Genomic DNA, 22,308 nt, shown 5'->3' on the forward strand with positions numbered 1-22,308 from the left:
CTTGGTGGTCACTCTGTCAGCCCACAGTGAAAACTTCAGCTTGGAATCCCAGCTCCTTTTGTTGTCTTCCAACAATTTTTTGATTATTCTTACCAGGCTCTTATTTGATGATTCAGCCAAGCCATTGCCTTGAGGATAGTATGAGGTAGAATGCACTAACTGAATGCCCATTGATTCACACAAGTCCACCAATTCCTTTGCTTTGAAAGCTGCTGCATTATCAGTGACTAGTTTGGTTGGGCAACCAAATCTAGTGAAAATATTCTCAATTAGGAAATTCATGACAACTTGGTGATCAACCTTCTTAGTGGGTATAACTTCAATCCATTTGGTAAAATAATCAGTGGCTACTAAGATCCACCTGTGCTAGCCACTAGAATGTGGATTAATCTCCCTTATGAAATATAAATCCCACTGCTGGAAGGGACCATTATTGTGTATGGGCTTCAAGGGCAGAGACTTCAGTTGTTGTCTTCCTGTAAATCTCTGGCATTTGTCACAAGATTTCACAAACGAAAACACATCAGAGAACAAAGCAGGCCAATAATACCCAGCCCTTAGGTTCTTGTGGGCTGTGGTTTTCCAATAATGATGCCCTCCACAGATGCTAGAATGAAACTGGTGCATAACTTCCACAGATTGTTCTTTGTCTAGACATGTCAAGAGGATTCCAGCTGGGTCCTTCCAATAAAGCAGGTTATTATTAATACAAAACTTAGCTGATTTGAGCTTAATGGTCCTGGCCTGACCCGAGCTAAGCCCTGGAGGGACTTCTAGCTTTAATAAGAAATGAACTATACTGGAATACCACTCACAAGTGGCCAAATTCTCAGCCAAAGACTGGTTTTGTTCGCTTTCCTGCTGCTTCCTCTGTTTGTTCTCCATCTGAATTTAAGCTCATGAAATTTATGTCCAACAGACTACAATTTTCCTAAACCATAAGCTTAGCCAAGCCTTGGCCTTTGACAAGATTGGTGGGCTTCACCTCAATATCGAATTCTATGAGTTTTGCAATCCATTTGGCTCTTCTTCCATCAACATTTGGTTGGGTTAGGACATCCTTTACTGAAGCTGAAGGCACATAGGCAACCACTTTGGAGTGGAGAATGTAAATTCGGAATGCCTTTACGGACTTTATAAGAGCATATGCTTGTTTTTCAATAAAGTCATACCTTAATTCAGCATCCCTCAATGTTTTTTTGAAGAAGGTCACTGGGTGTTCTACATCTTCATCGTTTTTTTGCAACAAGACCGCTGCAAGTGTATCATAAGAGGCAAAAGAGAAGATATAAAACTCCTTGGTGTAGTTTGGGCTGATTAAAGTGGGAGCTTCCATGATAGCTCTTTTGATGGTTTCGAAAGATCTTCTTGCAGCCTCTATCCATTTTATCTATGACCCCTTTTTTAGCATGGAAGTGATGTGCTTCACTAGCTCTACAAAGTTTGGAATAAATCTCCTTACAAAGTTAATTCTACCCAGAAAGGATTGAATGTCCCTTTTTGACCTTGGGATGGACAATGTTTATATTGCTTGAACTCTTTTTGGATCAATTTTGACACTTGTAGCAGAAACAATATGCACTAAAAGCTGGCCTTCTTCAAGAGCAAAATGTGACTTCTTTAGATTTACTGAAATTCCAAACCTCCTACACTTTAGGAACACCCTCCTCAAATGTTGTAAATGATCCTTGTGACTACTAGAGAAAACTGTTATGTCATCAAGATAAATAAGGACAAACTTGTCCTTCTCTCCCACGAAGGATATGTCCATGGCCCTCTGAAAAGTAGCCCCAGTGTTCATCAGTCCAGAAGGCATCTTAGAGTACATGAAAGTGCCCCAAGGAGCAGTGAATGCAATATTTTCTTGGTCTTCTGGGTGTACGGAAATCTGATTGTAGCCTGAAAATCCATCCAAGAAAGACATGACTCTAACCCCTGGAACTTTTTGCAGCAAATGTTCCATCTTGGGCAGGGGGTAGTTGTCGTTTTTAGAGCACTTTTTTAGATTCCTGAAATCAACTCAAAGCCTGATTTCTCCATTCTTCTTCCTCACTATCACAAGATTAGCTATCCATTTCGAGTACCTTAGGGGAACTATGATTTTGGCTTTTAGCAACTTCTTGATCTCCTTTTCAATCAAAGGTAACAAGAGAGGGTTAATCGGCCTCAATTTCTATTTGAAGGGGATGGTGTTCTTCTCCAGTGGAATCTTGTGCTGAATAATGCTGGTGTCATAGGTTTTAAGGTCGCTGTATTCCCAAGCGAAAACATCAGCAAATTGTTTCATCAGGGTGCAATACTCAGAGCTTTGGACAGAGGACAAGTGAGTGGACAAATTGATATATTTTGGATGGGCTGGACTCCCTATATTATGTTCATGAAATGCAGACTCACTTTCTTTTTTAGCAGGTTTATAAGGTACATCGTTATGGTCAAACAACCTCTCTAAGGGCACCAACCCTTTGGGTATATGATTACTAGGTAGCTACACAATGTTATCCTGGCCAATTTTGTCTCTCAGCTTGGACTGGTTACATCCCTCAATAACTTCATTCTCTTGGTCAATTTTGATTTCAGAGAATTCATCAATGACCTGCAGAAACCTATTGACTTCATCGTCATCTTCAAAAACTTTCCAGCACTTGACATTGTCAGGCAAAGATGGTCTATATTTCACTTGGACTTCGTAAGTCAACTTAGGAGGCAAAGGAGGGATAACAGTGCTAGCAGACACAGAAAGGGAATCAGCAAGTTAATTCTTAACTCTGGGGATGTACGAAATACTAAATCTATTGAAAGAATCTTGGAGCTTCCATACCTCATCTCTGTATGCCTTCAACCTGGGGTGCTTTGCTTGGAATGTCTTGTTCACCTGTTGAATAATAAGGTCTGCATCTCCAAACACTTTCAAATATTTGATGCCCATTTCTTTAGCAGCGTTTAAGCCTAATATCAAGGCTTCATATTCTGCTACATTATTGGTGACCTGGAAAGTTAGCTTGAAAGACAAATGTATGTATTCTTGTGTGGGAGATACAAGAACTACACCTACTCCTGCAGCTTCTTTAGAGCAAGCTCCATCAAAGAACATTTCCCAGATTTGTGGGCCTTCCTCCTCTTTGCTATGGCAAACCGGCTTTCTAAGCTGCATGGAGGCCAACTGTGATTTTTCTACTTGAAGAATACAGGACCCAAAATCAGTATCAACAGCATAGATGGGATGATTAGTAGGATTCCTTTCATCGCTGATGATATAAGCTAACTGAGCCTCTCTGTATAATCTCCTGCTTTCACCTCCAAAGACTGGGACAGTGGCATAAGACAAGTCATTTTGCAATGTCCCACCTAATCTTTTAATCCATCTTCTGGAAAGTAACATGCCAAACTTGGGGGGGGGACATCTGCTACCACAATATACATCATCATGCTCTTCATGGGCAGCTAAGACAAGGTGATGGCTAGGTCTTTGATTAACCCTAAACATTTCACCTTTCTAGAGTCAAAAGAAAACAAGTCATGATATGGCCTAGTGATGTCCATGCCCAACTCGTCCATGACCGCCTTGGGAATTAGATTATGGCTAGCACCTGTGTCCAGTAGGCACTTGTGAAGGATTTTGTCATGAATAGTCAAGGAGACATAGAATGATGGGGAATTGTCATCAAAATGCTCAATCATTGGGCTAAGGACAACGACTAGTTTGTCATCTTGCAAATTCACATAGTCATTGGATGCTTGTGTGGCTTTAAGATCAAGGGCCTCAAGGATGGGTCTCTTAAAGGATTCATTCTTCACTAATTCCATCAGAGGTATAGATATTTTCAGCTTTTGGATTTATGATTCAAAATTGAAGGGAGAAGGGGACTTGTCAAGGCCTCTTACCTCTTGAGTTGGAGCTTTGAGAATGATGGGATCAACTCTTGGTCGTTTTTGCTTGTTAGTTTGTTGCGTTGTAGGGACGACAACCCTCTGAACAGGGGTTTGCTGGGTAGTATTCACCTTGGACCTTAGATTGTATCTGTGTTGGTCATCAGTTTGCAGAACAACCCCACCATCCCACTCTTGGCTGTTTTTGTCCTCGGATAGTGACTCTTCATATGCATCTAGGGTAAAAAAAGAGGCACTTCCCTTGTCTTCCAGACAATGGATCTCATCATCTTCCTAATACTGATCTTCATCCATGACTACATTCTGTAAGGGGGTCTTCATTCTTTGGTCTTCATTTGCATTTTTGTTTCTTTGAGAAACCTACAACTTCTCATTAGCTCTTCTGTATGGGTTCGGATTTCTAAAAGCAAAGGCATTAGGAGCTCTTCCTTTCCCAAAGTGTTGTTCCATATTTAGCTTAGAGATTTTAGAGGCTAATGATTCTATTATCTTGGTCATATTATCTAACTTGGGATCTAAAGGTGATGAAGATTCACCCCTTTGCCTCCTTTGATCAACATGTCCTTTGAGTTGCTTTGCAGCCATTATGTTGGATTCTACCTCCAAGGCTGCATCCTGCATCTCAGCCAAAGTGGCACATCTTCTCTCTCTCAATAGTAGATAGAAGTCAAAATCAAAAGGATTGGCATAAATGAGTTTAGCAGAGGTAGGGGTGGGTTTCACTTCAGTTGGTATCTTGTTGTACATGCGGTTAAACCTTTTATTGAAATTATATAGTGACTCACCGTTTTCCCTTTTTAGGTTCCCAAACTCAATATGGTAGTAGAGAAGATCTTTATTATCTCCCCAATGCTTTAATAATACATCCTGTAATGCTTCAATATCTGTTATAGACCTCAGTGTCAATTCCCTGAACCATTTCCTAGCCTCTCCATCTAGGCTTTGGACGAATACTCTCATCCATACATCATCTTCACTAATATCTAGATTATCAGCATAGCTATAGAATGATTCAAGATGTTCTTCAGCTATAACCCGTTTTGTCCCAGTAAACTTAGGCATGTATTTATGATATTCTCCAGTAGGCATAGCATTCAAAAGAATGGGTAGTACTAGAGGTCCATACCTAGCAGCTATAATTATCTCCATTTTGGTGGGTGCTTGTGGGCCTACCATAGTTGTGGTGGCTAGAAGGGTACTGGAAGTCTGAATGACAGAGGGATGAGGAGTGACTGATAAGACTAGAGGAATATGATGGGTAGGAGGTGAGGCTCCCTTTGGGCTCACAACAAAAGGAGAACCTAAAGAATCAAGAGCTTTGTATATCTCTAAGATTTTTTCTTCACTGCTAGTATTAGATACTATACTCTCAACATGTATTTGTTCTATTGTAGGATTTTCTTGAAGATCTACATAACATTGTTTAGGTTTACCTACACCTAATGCTCCTCTCTAGAAATCCTTTCTTTCTTTGATGATCTTTTCAGGGTCAGGTACTGGGTCAGCTTGTGACTTCTGAGGATTTCTCCGAGTATGCCTTCCAAACTGAGCCAGAATTATGGAGTGGAGTCACCAAGAGGTTCGTCCTCCAGTAGAGTCACTAGATAGATGATTACAACTAGAATAGTGTCCAGACTTTGTCTATCATCAAAGATGGATTTGTTTCGTCTCCTAGGGAAGCTGAGCTTCAATCTCCTCTCCCCGGCAACGACACCAATTATGTTATCACTTCAGGAAACTCTCCTATGGTTGTAGCTCAGAGATGCCTAGTAACATATAATCTTCAATATTTTTCTCTGAACTATTGGAATAAATAATGGTCTGGATCAAGCTGGATAACCACTTTGACTCTATTATTACTCAATACATGCATGAACACCCTCAGCCTACAAGGCTTTAGACCACCAATTCTCAATAGTTTGTAGATTAGGTAAATGAATGGAGAATACTAACCATACCAGCAGATACATACATAAACATAAGATGGCCAGCTACATAAAGTAAATGAAACTTGAAAATCTAATACATCAACTCAGAGATAAGATGATAGTTATCTGGCATTAGACAAAAAAGAAACCTGAACAGCCTGTTCAAGTGCAAGCTTAGAATATAAGAGAAATTGGGATATTGAACATATGACAACAAAAGAAGCTTGTATTACTAATGAATGAAGATGAGAAGCTTGAGTAGCAAAGTCTCTATAGTCTCCAGAAGTTGAACCCTGATTACATCTTACTTTCAGCTATTTATAGCTCTTTACAATGATCTCTAGCTTTTTAGGGCTTGAGGTGCCTTAATCTATCCCCATTGTCTTTAACTGCTTGGTTGCGTACAAGGACACAATTCTCTTTCAATTACGTGGTAATTAATTCTGGTACAGCACTGCCCTATTAGGTGGCTGGTTTGATTGTGCTAGTGAGGCTCCATGAATGTTTAACTTTGTTTGCTTGTATCATGCTGCATCCTTTCTCTTTCGGCCATACTTTCAGTTAATTCAGTTCAGCGGCCTGACTATCACAATACTGATAGAGTCAACCACCTTCCTCCTTGGGTAACTGATAGGAAGTAGAGTATGAGGTGCATGGGCGGCTGGACGTGCTAATTAGGAAGAACAGGGTAATGGCAGGATGGCAGAGGACAAGCGGGTAGCTGTTGGATGAATTACATCGGACAGACAGAGTAATGGCAGGGTGGCAAAGGACAAGCGGGAGCAGTCATGGACGAGGGCCACTGGATCGGGACAAAGGGACGAAGGATATCAATGCATGAGGCTTGCAGTCATGGCGGGAGCAGGTTAAGTCTGAGCCGTTAGATCTCGGGTGGACAGATGTGATGGTAGTTGGGGGGAAGAAGTGCTCGACGAATAATGGTTGGGGACAGTTTTCTAAGGCGGGAGCGGTTTCCATCGGATGGGCATCGGGTGGTTAGTGGTAAGTGTCAGAGCCCACCTGATTCCACTTAGCGGATGACACGTAGCAGCAGATGAGAGAGAAAAACCGCCTTTATCGCGCGGGCATTCCTCTCGCTAGTTGCCCGCACAATATGAGCAACAACCGTTAGATCTAGCGAGAGTGATCTAACATCGGAGATTGATCGAGCATGTTTCGTCGATCGAGAGAAATGTGGGCCGTTAGATCGGCTGGGGGAAGATCGATGACGGAGGGAATACGGAGGTACGGGATGTCCTCAAGAAATGTGCAGAGGGCACGTATGGATGGAAAGGTAAGCTCTTCAGGGGTTAATTTAGTTAAGGTTAAGGCGGAAGAGGGTTTTGCTATGAAGTGAGGGTCGGGTTAAGATATGAGCGAGATAGAATATAAGTGGAAGAGCGGGGAGAGTAGAGTGATGGCCCGTGTGGGGCCCTTTCCAAGGCAGCAAAGCATACCATCTTCTTCCTTTAGTCTTCAAACTAGTAACGTTGCACCTCAGGGCTAATAGGGTCAACAAGTCCAACAACCTTATAACCCGTATGTTGCATATAATGCTTATCAATGGCCTATGGTTGTTCAATATCAAACCTACCCTGGACAAAATCCACCTTATGGTCAAGGTAACCCTCAATGGGGGAAAATCAAATCCCGTATGGATAAAATCCTCCACTATGGGGGAAAAATCCTTACCATAAAGGTTGGAACTCGCAGTTTGGGTCTCCTCAAAGGCCCTACATGTCGTTCAATTCGCAATTGCACTTTTAGGCTATGTTGGAACTGCCTGATGTCTCGAGGCTCACAAATGATCCTATTTTTCATTTTCCTTTTTGGCCTCTGGTTCCAACTAAAATTCCAAGCGATTGCCCTAAATTCGAAGGAAAGTCTAAAGAGTACCCACAAGCCCATGTGATGAAATATCACTTATGGTGCTCTTCAAATTCATATGTTGATGATTCTATCCATCTTTGCCTCTTCTAAAGAACCTTAACAGATGCCGCCACAAAATGGTATATTGAGTTGCCTCAAGCTACTTATACTGACTTTAACTCTCTAGTTATGGCCTTTCTCACCCACTTCCAATTGTCGGTTCGATATGGCAGTAGCACTCATTTTCTCACATCCCTTAAGCAAGATACCACGACCCACATTTCCGATCATATCCATGAATGGAGACATCAACATCACCTCATCAAATTAGAGGTTGCTGATGAATTGTTGACTGAACGGTTCACAAAATCATTCGTTAACAAGATTTCTAAGGATATATCTATGGGTGGATGTGTTACTGAATAACAAGCTATTACTCATGCTTAGTATCTAGACTTAGTCTATTCACAATCTGGCATGTTATATGAGATGTTTCCTGATGCTCCAGGACCATCTTCGGATTTGACAACCTCAAAGTCTCCCGATGTACCACCTGTTGATGATGTAATTGGTTCAGTGTCTAAAACTTCCACTAAGTCTTCTTCGAAGCAGAAATATGTTTCAAATGCTGGTTCCAATAATCCTTCAAAAATTCGTCAAATCCTGGTAAAACCTCTGAGGTACAAGTTGTTCAGTGTACTGCAGCAGATAAGGCCTCAAAAGGTAAGAAAAAGGGTAAAGCTAAAGCTAAAACTGATACCCCGAAGCAAGATCCACCTAAATCATCTGCTGATGATGCTTCTAAGAGAAAGTTGAAATATCTTTGCCTCATCTATGAGGAAGATCATTACACCAAGGATTGTCCCCGACGTTCTAAACTTAACATCTTATTGAAAGGGACTCCGACTGTTTTAAAAGAACTATTTCTGTCTCAGCAGACGCAGTTGGTAGACCAACCGCAATCCTCTGCGTCCTCTAGTTCCCAAGTTTTCATGATGCAAGGTTCATCACCTATTTCAGTTGCTACGTGAACAAAGGACTATCAAAATACACAAAAGCAGATGGTGGAGAACAAAGTTACTGATATACCTTCTAATTCTACTCCATACAGTTCTGGTCTGCTCCAAATTGAACGCCCTAATAGTGAGTCCATAATCCGACCACCTCCCAAGGGTGTACTTTGTAAATCATCTTATAATCTGAATGCTAGAGTTGCACAACATTATAATATTGTTGAGGATTTAGCTCAAGCACCTTCAGCAATGTCTGCTTTGGAGGTTCTCCAAACCTGTCCAATGCAACAAAAATCATTGTTGTCTACTATAGGCGCTATTGATCCCGTTGATTTGAGTTTAATTACCTTTGATCTTGAAAACCTTGTTCCTCGTCTTCCTCATAAGCTTGCTTTTCTGATTCAAGTTCTCATTAAAGGAAAGACGATCCGTCAAACTGTTATTGATGAAGGTGCTTCTACCTGCATCATGTCTGTTTCATGTTGGAAGGCCATTGGCTCTCCTCCTCTTAATCAGTCCCAGTACACTTTGGAAGCCTTTGATGACAGAGGTTCCCATCCATACGGTATTCTCACAAAATTGCTGATCACGTTGGAAGGAAAGAACGTTGAGCTAGAAGTGGAAGTTGTAGATACGAATCTCAACTACAACCTTCTTCTCAAGCAAAGCTGGACCCACGCTATGTTTTGTGTGGTTTCTTCTTTGTTCTGGGTTCTTCGTTTTCCTCACGAAGGAACAATCGTCACCATCGACCAACTGTCTTTTTTCTCTTCCGGTACATCGAATGACAATGTCCCATATGTGTGAAATACCGAGATTCCTTAGGAGAGTGTGTGGGGCAGGTCTTGTCAAAGACTCTGCTTTAATGGGTACTTTTACTCTCCCACCTTTGAATGTTGCTTCGATCAATATGATCTCAGTTTCTACGGATCCTTGGATTATTCCTACTCCAGACCAAATTGATTCATTTGGTGTTTCTATGTCGTTAAGTCCATTAGAGAAAGATTATCAAGAAATTGTCTTGGCTTTAATGGCCGCTTCAGAAAGTCATGATGTTTTCGGTATGAACTTGCATACTTATGTGCCATCTCCTTGGTTTGGTTATTAGGATTCTTCGGATCCTTTGAACAAGACATTCCACACCGATGATAGTATCATTGAGGTTATGTCTTTGGATGAAACTCCTTGGAATGATCTCCATCATCGTTTTTCATTTCTTGCTAGCCTCGGTGAGATGCCTTCATGTCTTGAATCAATTGTTTCTCATTTCCCAATGCATCCACTTCAAACACATCTTTTGGTGCACGAAATCCTGTCTGAGGGTAATATGGGAAACATTACTGCACCCTTGCCCATTGACATTTCAGTCCAACCTAAAATCGTCCAAATATTTCAATTGGGGGCACCTTTTCCTCATCATGAGATTTTTTCACCGAGTCTCTCCCGTTTTCCCATTATCGCAATGGGGTTTTCATCCTATGACTCGTAACCCTCACTCGCCCGAGGGGCATGGGGGCATAGCCTTTTATGAGTTTTACTCTATTATTTGGCCGAGTTGATGCTTACACATCATGTCAACGGTGAAACTTCGGTTTTATTCTCTGTTGATTGATTACCCGAGTCCGGAAATGGGCTCCATCTGAAATTTTTACACGAGGTCATTCGTGTAATTAATTTTTTTACATTAGCGTGTGAATTCATTGGTGTGCGCTTTTTTATTTTTGGTGTGTTTGTTTGCTATGCAGACATGTGTTTTTCTGCTTACTTTGTGTTCCACTCAGTTTGTAGATGTCGTCAAGTCATTATCTTGGTTTTGTTGATGGTGCTTATCGTAGCACACAAAATTTGTCTTCCGCAGCTTGGGGCACTCTTTTCCCCTGATGGTGAGTTGATTGACTTACAAGGTATATGCCTCGATCGAACAACTAAAAATATTTATGAATACAATGCAGTGATTGAACTATTGTCATAAGTAATTTCTCTTGGCATTAGATATTTAGTTGTTAAGTTAGATTCATAGCTCGCTGTGTTACGGTTAAAAAATCATTATTCAGTGAGAAATCCACAAATATTGTGTATGTATCTGCGTGTTCAATTACTGGAAATAAATTTTGGTTTTATCACATATCAACATATTCCACTCAATTTGAATACATTAACAGATGCATTAGCAAATTATGTTCTTGATCGACATTTGCGTCATTTATAAAATTGATCATATTTTGGACACATAAGTAGAAATATATATACAGATATATCGATTATGTCGAATTTTTTACATCAAAATCTCAAAAAATAAAGTGTTCTGGGACACTTGGCTTTCAAAGCCTACAAAATGTGTAAAATAGCTAGAAAGGCTATCAGCCTGCACGGTGCTCATGGTAGCACGAGACTGCTCTGATCACTCAGCCTAATAGCTGACGCAGTCTTGCGAATACTCCCACTATGTGTCTTTTCCAGCGCAGTGGCACTTAGTCTATAGTAGCATACTCTGTAACTCCCTGAGTAATCGTATCTAGGTTGCGCTCCATCTCAGTTAAGGGGTCTGCCCCTTCCTCATATTCAACGCCCACTATCTATTGAGAAGCCCGCCATGCTATTGGTGACATGCCAAGCGATCTTTCTGGTCCCACATCTGCACATTTATCATAAGTCAAGTCTCATTTTACACTTTTACAAAAAATCATAAGACTTGAAAAAATCCAAAAAACAAGTATTTACGTGCATTAGTCCACTGTTCTCCTGGTGGCAGAGGTAGATCTAGATCCCATCTAAAATTCATGCCAGCATATGCATAGCCATCCCCATGAGTAATTGATGTTGCAACCAAGTAAAAAACTATGGAGGGTAGTGCATTCACTGACCCGTACCTCCTTGAGGCATGAGTTGAGTCCACCTCACTAGCCTTGGGCCTTGGGGGCAGGATCTGGTACCTTTGCCCATTGATACCAAAATAGGGGCACCTGCTTTAAGAATAAAGTCACCAGTATCAAGCCAAACCCAAATTGTCTAAGGTTTCCCTGCTTCCCTTTGGTCAGTTGTCTTTTCATATTCGCCAGAAGGCCTCCACACCAGTTGAATATGGTGGGGGTTAGACACTCAACTCCATACTGGAATTTGGATTTTGAACTCTCATGTAGGGCTTGCATCCCAGATACGTGAGCTATGGTGAATAGGATGGTTCATAAAGGAAGGTTGTTGGTGATCGTGGTGATCTTCACCTTCCCACCCCTCGTCATCTCTGCACCTGGGAAATGCCTCCTAATCAGAGCATTAGTACTCTCACCACCTGGGCGAGATCCAAAGAGTTGGACTCTCTCTCCTCTTTGGGACAATCCCGTGATGAAATAGATGTCTGATTCTTCTATTTCTAGTTCCTGGCCTTTGATTATGAATATCTCTCGATCCACATCCCAAAGACTGATCAAATAGGGCAACAATTCCATCTGAGCCCTCAGTCCTATGGTCCTGAAGAACTTCAGCAACCCACAATCTCTCAAGGCATTGATGCATTCTGGATTTTGGGCTGCTTGGTGATCTTCAGCCTCATGGCCTCTTTCTTTCCATTCCAGAACCATGATCTCTTGCAAAACATCATTTAACACCAATTAAAACCTTTTTCATGGATTGAAATTCAGATTTTTTGCTTAAAGCAAGAGTTTTTCTTCAAAAATTTTTGCCTTGGCGCCATCACGCTTGTATTTATAAACATAGCGACGTCATTGCGAGTGTATTTGAGCTCGAGAGAGATTATCGCGGGTCTGATGACCAAACCCATGATGATCGCCGATGCTCAAAAATTTGTAAATCCTCCATTTTAGCACACAAAATTCCAGTAAAAATACATGAAAATCTGATGAAATGCAAGAGGAAGGACAAACCTCTTACATGTTACAGACAGTTTGCAAAATGGCGCCTTGAATCTCCCACAACGGTCACCTGAAAATCGAGAAAATCAGGTCAAAAATGCACTTCGAGAACTTACTATGGTAAAATGGTAAAAAATAATGTTATTTTTGGTTATTTATAAGTTTTGAAGTCATTTTTGTCAATATTTTATTAGTATTATTTCTCGATATCACTGATGGGTGCATTTCTTTGTGCAGTTACAGGTGATTTCGGTGGATAGTGATTATTTTTGACTAATTACTCATGAGTTCTTGTTTTATCTCTTTTTTAGACTCGTTAAAAATAAACGAAAAAGGAACCCCCCAGAGTCATCTTTAAGCCCTTTTCTGACTCTTGAAACCTGAAAAGATTGTCGAGTACTTGTCATTTCGAACTCGTTAAATTAAATGAATTGATGTTGTCTCAGTATATGTTTACCCATTTTTCGGGTTGAGATTGACTATTTACGAAAAAGGTACACCTTGGTCGACATGGTCAAGAGGTTCTCTCAGATATTTTTTTCTACCTTTTCGGGTTCAAGGGACAAATTACAAAAAGGGACATGATGGAGTTTTCTTTTTTGTCTCTTTTTCAAACTCTCTAAATGTGAAAAACATACCGAGTTATTCTTATGTCAGACTTGTTAAAATCTTACGACGAAAGACTCATCACCATGATGAGGCTGAGTTTCTCCTTCCTAGGACTCGTAAAACTTACTAGGATGGATTCATTCAAAGAATGAAATTACATAAAAATCATATGTAATCCCCTTCAAGCTTGTGATAAAAATAATTGGGGTACTCGCTAGAAATAGCGGGGAAAAATGAAGATGAAACATCCTTTGCATAGGCAACATGTCTCTCTTGAACATGACACTCTTCTACTTTTGTGTCAGGTTTGGGATATCCTCACTCAGTCACTTTTCCTCTCGGGTTTGGGCGATCCATTTTTGCCTCTCATTTGACTATTCCATTTTGTCATCATGACCTTTAGTCCTATGTTGAGTCAAATGTTGCCACACTCTGGAGTCGTGTTGCCAGTGTTCAATAGAAGTCCTATATGTAGTTATTTACCTATACATTGTCTGACCCATTGTTATAGTCTTGTATATTATTCATTTCATTCCACTTTATTCCTTGTTTCATGTTGATGATGGGGAACTCATCATTACCCTCCTTCGACGGGTCGATTCCTATCGACTTCAGCTCATTATCCAGGAAGATGACTTAGAAGCTCCCTTTCAGTACCTTAGAGCTTGCTTGCCCTAATGGAAAGTTCTTCGCATCCGACGATAGGTCTTCATCATTGGCATTCAATTGGATGATTCCACAAGTGTTTGAATTCAGTTTCATTATCACATTGACGGATTGTACTTTGTACCTTGAGAGCCATTTTCATTATTGGTGGTTTCTCTCATACCTATTAATGGTCCACATCGTTGGCCAGTAATTAGGTAGTTTTCTAGCATGTTTGACTTCGACACATTCATTCGCTTTTTAGAATTTGTACTTTGATCGGGTCAAGATGGAGCACAAGACCCTGGGTCTTGTCTGATATGACTTAGGGTGCGTGGAGTTATATGTTATTCATGATTGTACACATGTTTCTGCTATACAAATGGCTATGACCATACCGTGGGACTTTACATTTATGATGATCCTTCTATATCGGATGGTTGCGACCATATCTTGGATCTTAGATTCACAGATGATCCTTCTCTTTTGGATGGTTGCGCCTATACCATGGATCCTTTCATATAGTCCTTATCATCTAAATGACTACGTCCACACCGTAGATTCATTTCTTTATCTTAGATATGTATATGTATATGCATCCTTGATTTGAAGGTCTCCTAACAGTGATTGTCACCGTCCTTGCAAAAGCTTGTAAAGCATCTCAGTCATCACTCCTTGTTCTTCCTTCATGCTTTAGGGGGCATCTGTTACACAATATTTTGTCACACCTCCTACATTTCCCTATGACATACCCCAAAGTGCCCGAAACATGACCATTATGTAGTGTACTCATTCATATATGAAACTTAGAACCTTCCTAAGACATTGATTGGAAAATGCCTTGAGCTTTTCCTGAAAGAAATAGCTCTAAAACCCGAATTTGATTATCATCGTGCTTATGAGACTCAAAACAACAATTATCCCTTGTTGCATTGAACTTGACCTATGATGGCATCGCTTTGTTCTCTTATATATATGTGATGATCCCAAAAAGGAAATTTTCTAAAGGAGGATGAGAAGCTTCATGATCTAGAAGCTTCCAGAGTGGCGAGCTGGAGGTTGTTTGGCATAGATGAGGTCGAATTCTCCCAACTTGGCCTCTTCGTCTTATCCCTATGAGATACTTCCTTGAGATAAGGGCCTAATCCTATCTTTGGAGAGATCCTAACTCCCTTTCCCATCCTATATATTCATCCTCTCCCATTCCCAAATGGTTGGTCTATGCCTATTTGCACCCTTATGCTAAGATTGTGTCTATATGCTACTCATGTGGCTTGAATAAGGAGTGCTTGGAGAGCTTAGCTTGGACTTGGATATTCATTCAAGGAGAGCCTATCAACATCAAGGCTTATTTGTATGCTTACCCTTATTTTCTATTAATATACAACTGTTGTTTCATTTTCCCTAAATGTGTATGCTCATGTATCATTTAGCTTAACATTCCTTGATCACTTAAGTAGGTTGATTTTGAATATTCTATTTGTATTTGCATGCCTTGTTCTGTCTTGATCTCTTGTGCAGGTGCATAAACGCTGAGAGCAGCAAGAACGATCCCGTGACGCAAGTGATTCAAGGTCTTCAACAAAGGAGAACTAGATAGCATCAAAACGAGGTAGGCCATCATCTTTGTCTCTCTTTTCAATTTCAACTTAGGAAAGTGTCTAGTAGATTGTCACTTCAGTTTCTAGACCCACTCATTGGGCTAGAGGGATCGTCTTTGTCTGCAAATAGGATTTACCTAGACAATAGTTACATGAAAGGTTTTTTGGGGTGTTGAATGCTATCTATACATTTAAAAATGCAATTGTTGATATTGTATAATTTGGGTACACCAAGGGCTTTTTTGGGTGTTGAATGCTATATATACATTTAAAAATTAAATTTGAGTAATGGAAAATTACATTTTCACCAATAATCACATAGCGAGATTCTAGTGATAGTTGCCCAAAAAAACAAAAATGTTGAATGTTTAGACTTGTCCAAGTAAATTTATTATCCAACATAATTTTCAAAACTATGTACAACTTACAAAATTTTGGGGCTTAGATAATGCAACATGAATTTAATCTCCTAAGAGAAATTTGGCTAAACCAAAGTATTGCTTTGATTTATGTTTATTAAGTCAAATATTTCTTTCTCTGATATTTATGGATTATCGTATTATAAAATCATCCAATTGAATAACATTTTATATTCAAGGATTTTTTTGAACCTAAAATTTAAAAGTTATTGATTTATGTGAAGGTAAAATTGAAGGGTAGTGAAAACATTGGAACACCATGAATAATTTTTTGACTAGAAAGAGTAAATGTTATTTTGAACACTACTCCTCATAAACAAAAGTGACATTCCTTCTCTTCTTCTTATGATAATCCTAGCTATAGCGATTAAATGTTGAAACGAAATAGCCCAATAAACAAAAAAATATATCTATTTAAATTGTAAAAGTGTACATCACTTATTTGAATACAATAAAATAGTATAGGAGATAGTTGAAAGGAGGCTCCAACTGAGGATGTTTGAGGAGCTGGTGCATTTCTTAGAGGGTACCTGTGAATGAGGGATTAGACCTAGAGCTACTTTATAGCTAAAGGGGACAATAACCTACCTATTTTACTAGGGATACGATGCCTAAATCTTTAGGAGTAGGTGCAAAAATGGGTTTTTATGAGGGAATCGACGAAAGATCTCAGTGTATTGTTCCTTAACCCTTAAAATTGAAACAACATCAGGTATATAGAGAACACAATTGCAAAAAACCACATACAAGAGACTAATAACATGAAATATTTTAAATATACCCTTGTATTATGAGAATCAGAAGAAAGAATGCAATGTTCATTTGTGTCTTAAGTGTGGCCACCTTTCACTAAGCAAAGCTCAAAATATAACAAAATATTCAATAAAATCTCAAAGAAAAACTGCTAAATACGTGTGATCCCATCATTAATGGGTACCAACTACCTAGTGGACCTTATAAAGAAGACTAATTTACATTAAATAACTATCCACTACTATGTACTTGGCATTATTTAAAGAGAATGGTTGCATACATCAATTGACCAACTCTAAGGTAGCTTAAAGTAGATGGGTTAGAGCAAGATCGTGACATACCTTCTCCCTTCAAAAGTATTGTTGTCCTCAAGATTGGAGATGATGAAATTGATCCATAATAATTATTGGTTCTCATGTGGCATCTTCGGGCTAGATATCTTTCAACTAGATCAATACTTCTTGAACATTGTGTCGATTCAATTGTTATTCTCTGGTATCAAATATTGCTTATAACTAAAGAAAAATGTATCCTTCTTCATCAAGCTTTAGTAACATGGTTCACACCTTGTAATTCGATCGCATGACCTTCTTCAAACAAGACAAGTGAAATACCAGATGAATATTGGAGTGGACTTCAAGAACCAACTTGCAGGCCACTTGTCTAATGTGTTAGATTAGTTTACAGGGTCCATTAAACTTTGGTGCTAATTTATGGGGTGTTTTTATCTTTAATTGATGTTTGTTGATGGGGTTGAAGGTAAAGAAACACATGATTCCCTTTCCCAAAAGAGCATTTAAAGTGATGTTGACATGCTTGTTATTTCATTATGTTTTGAGCCATAATCAAATCATTGTTAAGTATGTTGGGAATGGCTTCTTTATTGTGAAATTCATTATCCACTACTTGAACCTTGGAGGTGCTTAGTAAATAAAAAGTCACTAACAAGGGTTTTGGGCCATATATAGCTTCAAAATGTGTCATTCTAGTAGGTCCATGATAAGTTGTATCGTACTACCATTTGTAAGAAGAAGCCATTATGCCCATTGATATGATTTTTTATAAGAAAAGTGTCACAAATAGGTTTCTAAACACTTGTTGACCACTTCAGTTCGACCATGTGTTTGAGGATGATACAAAATGCTCATGTTAAATTGGGTACCCTAAATTTTAATCACCGTGTACCAAACATTGCTAGTGAGGGTAGGGTCATAATCTAACTTCAATGGAAGTGGGCATATCATGTAAATTAAAAAAAAATATCCATAAAGAATTGGGTGATTGAGCATATTTATAAATACGACCAACCACCACCATGAGCACTGGTTTTTACTAGCTCTTTGGAGAGTCCCACTTTAAAATCAATGGATATGTTAGTCCATATAGGTGTCAAGATCATTAGTGGTTGAAATTCCCTTGGAATCTTTATGTCTCACCCTTGTTTATTTGGAAAGTGTTTCAAGTTGCTACAAAATATTGGATGTATGTTTTCATGCCTTCCAAAAAAAATGAGCACTTAACCCTTTCATAGGTTTTATGAAAGTTTGAGTGACACATTGGAGGGGATGAATGAAATTCCTCTAAGACCCTATGTTTTAAGATAATATCATAATAATGCACCCTTTATTCCTTAATATATCCTACTATTATGTATACCCTTTAAGAGGGTCATAATCTTTCTTAAACCTTTGGATAATTTGAACTATAGTGTCATTTGCTAGACATTTTCTATGACCTTACACAAGTCATGGAATGAGTAAAGATAAGGCAAATAAGGATTTGTTTTCCTCAAATTGATGAGCCCCAGTATTGAAGCAAGAATGTTGCAACTCCCAAAGCTACTAACTTTACTTTATCAACCCGGGGTTTCATATAAACTTAGAGGTGACAGTGCTGGATACACAGTAGATGCATTATTATACTCATGCCACCCTCAACTGGGTCACTTGATCATTAGGGTTCCATACCATTCCTCTATTGAAATGAAAGGAGTCTAACTAATAAAAGTAGAATGTGAAGTCTAGTCCTAGTGCAGAGAAAGTAAATTCTCTTACACTCAGAGGATGAAAGTTGTCAACTTGTAAATGCTATGAAATGACACCAATCTTATGCTACTTTGCAGAAGGAAAACTATGCTAACTTGCACTCAATCATATAGCTATTAGGGTTGCTTAAAAACATAAGATTTTTCTACCATTTCATAATTCAAGAATACCTGCATAAGATTACTCAAATAATCTCAAAAGTGCTCCAATTCTTGCATTTAACACACATTAGGCCACGTGACATAGTAACACATATTTAATCCTCACACTAAGCATAATATAACAAAATTTGTAGATAAATATGAGAAAATGAAATTTAATAAGTCGGAGGATGGTATTGTGACCCATATAATATACCTATTGATGAGCCTCATCATCACCCCCTTACTGGAACTGTTGCTCATCCTCTGAGCAACCTAGTCATCTATGTCCATGTCCTTCATGGCCCTAGTGCCCTGTCTGACATCCCAAGCTTTTATAGATGGTGTCTCTTTCTGAGGATAGAAGCCTTCATTCTTCTTTATTTATTGCCATTTGTTCCTTTCCTCTTCTTCCTCCTTCCCTCCAGTAAACAAAACAACAAAGGTGGATTGAGTTTAAGTCCAATCTAGTTGATCTTCAGTATTTTCATTGCCTTCTTGTACAGGGGTGTTCTATCCAATGCATTTCTCAATCTCTCAGGAGAGTGATACTCCCTTATCTAAATACTGTGTGGTAGGGTATTCCATCTTCTCTGACATGCTTGTTGGCTCTCTTCCCCCAACAGTCTTAGAGTGTCCTCAAAATGGGAGATGGCTTGCTCTTGGGTGGCAAGGTATCTAGGTGCTAGCTTAGCATCATTGGAAATGATGTTGTGATTACTAATCACAACCATGGAATTTATCTGCTTTGCCCTGATGTAGAGGGGTTCTCTTTCTTCTTTTATCAATATTATCTTCACCTCCTCAGCCTTGGCCTCCTCATGACCCATCCAATATGCAAGAGCCATCAGCTACAAGGGATCCCAAACATTCATGTCAGTTAAGGTGAGGTTGTGTAGGTAGAATTAAGCTAATTTGGCTTTGCCTTCAGGGCTACTCTTATCGCACAACTCAATTAATTTCTTACAGTCCTGGAATGGCATGGTCCCATGTTGTGCTAATGTCTTAATTTGGAACTGAAACCATTGGTGTTTGAGGAAAGGTGCATAGGATTTAGGTGGGAGTCTGCATTGAAGTGCCTCCATAGAGAGGCTTGCCATTGTGGTCAATTGGGTCTCCTTTTCTTGTAGTTTCTTCCTAAACCATGTGTTTTATGCTTTTAGCTGTGTTCTCATTGTGTACTCTCTATCCCTTAACTCACTCAGCTCCTTTCTCATTTCTAAGAGCTTTTCCTCCATAAGACCCACATCTTCCATTTTCTTGGACTTGGAAATTTTCATCCATCTATGTGTCCTTCCTCTTTCTGCCTCAAGTTCAAAGAAGAAAGGGATTGCAAATTTATTTCGTATCACTCTTCCTCCTTCAATTAACTTGTAATAGGAGCTCAAATTGGATTGTGGGCTAGGATCCTGCAGCTCTTGAAAATCTCTCTCAAAGGTTCTTAGAGAAGCTACCCGCTCCTGTAACTGTTGTGTTGCATCTTTTCCCTATTTATACCCATTTTTCTCTTCCTGTAGCACTGTCTGTGTTTCCTGTAGTAGGTTCTGTGTTTCCTGTAGCAAGCCTTTCCCTTTTGTTGGAGTGTGATAGGTGCCTTGGGCTACTTAGAGGAGGTTAACTTGGTGATAAGACTTCTTACATAGGTGATGGGAGTCTTTGAGATGGCTCCAAGGGATGTTCCTTTCTCAAATTTCATCTCAATGGCCTCTAGCTCCTCCCTTTTACTTAGTGAGTCCTAAATTATAATAGGGGTCTTTGTGGGAGTTTGAGGCTTCCCCTGTTTAATTCTAGTGCTTTTCCTTGTTTTGAAGTAGAGGGGTGTTTTCCTCTGCCTTTTATTCTTAGGTTTGATTGGTGTGCTCAAGGTAGCTAGGACAACAACTGCCTCCTTTTCAGGGTGCTTAGGAGACAAACTTCTCTGCTCTGGGGGTATCTCCTCTTCTCCAGCTGTAGTGGTTTTCTTTGGATTTGGTTCTTCTTGTTTCTCCTCCTCTTCTTCTTCCTGTTGTTCTTCTTCCACCTCTTCCTTTTTCTGTGTTTCTTCCTCTGTTTTCTCTGCCTCTATCTCTTCTTCCTCTTCTACTTTTGCCTCTTCCTCCTCTTCTTCTTTTGCTTCTTCTTCTTCCTCTTCTCCTCCAAGTGCAAGGACCTGAGTGTCAAGGAAGCCTTCTCTGTCCATGTCTCTGAATGTGGACCAGAGGATAGGAACTCTTAAGTTATTCAAAGCATCTTCCACTATTAATTTTATGAGGCCATGGTGTCCTAAGTGTTGTGGTTTTCCCTCTTTCACCTTCTGGCTCATGTCCATGATGGATTGTAGGAGGAAATAAGGCACACTGAGTCTTTGGGCCATGGAAAATCTTGCTCGAAATCTCAGTTCATGGAGCAGTCTGAACTAGTAGCCATAGAATACACTTAGTCTTCCTTCACAATAGATGAACTTAAGGATGTGGTAGGCCACCTCATCCCAGGGATAGGGGAGGCTCTCCCTTCTGACTCCATTTTTATGTTCAATTGGTTGTTCATCACCAATGAATAAATACTTCTTAGCAAGGGAACTGCTGGATTTGTCTTATTTCCTCCACTAGGCCCCTAGGGGAAGCGTTGTCACCCTGATAACGAACTCGGGAGTAATGGTAATGAATAATCATGTCACCATAGTGGTAGCACTGGTTATTCCTTGAGGTTTTAGGGCCATGGCAAAATCATAACTGATATCATCATCATATCCTTTTAGTAGCTCAAAGAAACCTAACCATTGATGCCTCCTGAAAAAGTCCACTACAGAGGGATGAAGGTGAATTCTCTTAGTATTCGTATGTTCTCTTCTATTGAACCCCCCTCCCATCTTCTTCTCTGTTTTTAATTATGCGTAGGAGGGGTTTTTTATGGTAGCCCCAATATGAACTCAAAGGGAACATAGGGGTGGAAACTCTAATTGATGACACTTATGTGTATCCCTTATATTTTATAGAAAAATAATTATTTTAATCCACAAGATGATTGTAATTACTAAGGGAGTACAAGGTTCTCTAGCATGCAAATCATGGACAAAGAATGAGAGGGCCACTTTCTTTTCACTGCCAGGCCTGGTGTAATGACAATTGAAGACCAAATCGAGCCTAGGCAGTGTTTTTGCACCCTTGGAGGCTCCCTGTAGCAATCTATGTGCTTCTTGTACCTTCCTGTAGCCTCTTGCACTTCCTGTAGCTGTTACTTGTAGCCTATGCACTTCATGTAGTTATTTCCTGTAGGACTGACAAATTTGGGTTTGATTCGGTCAATAGCTTCCCAAGCTCGACCCTGCCTCAATGAATTTTGAAATGAGCGAAAATGCAATGAAGTTTGGGATTTATGCTATTTGTGGCTAGGGCTTGGAGTGCTATGATGGCTGGCAATGGTATGAGTTTTCCTCATTTGGACCATTGGCCCACCTTGGGTGATCATTCTCTTGAGCCTCATAATTAACACCCACTCCCTCTTAATTGATTATGACTTCCCTCTTAACTGATTTGACTGATGTGACACT

This window comes from Pinus tabuliformis, chromosome 3_1, assembly GCF_031772625.1.
Source record: "Pinus tabuliformis cultivar Carrire ecotype Pingquan chromosome 3_1, CPIR1, whole genome shotgun sequence".
In the NCBI taxonomy this organism is placed as follows: Eukaryota; Viridiplantae; Streptophyta; class Pinopsida; order Pinales; family Pinaceae; genus Pinus; species Pinus tabuliformis.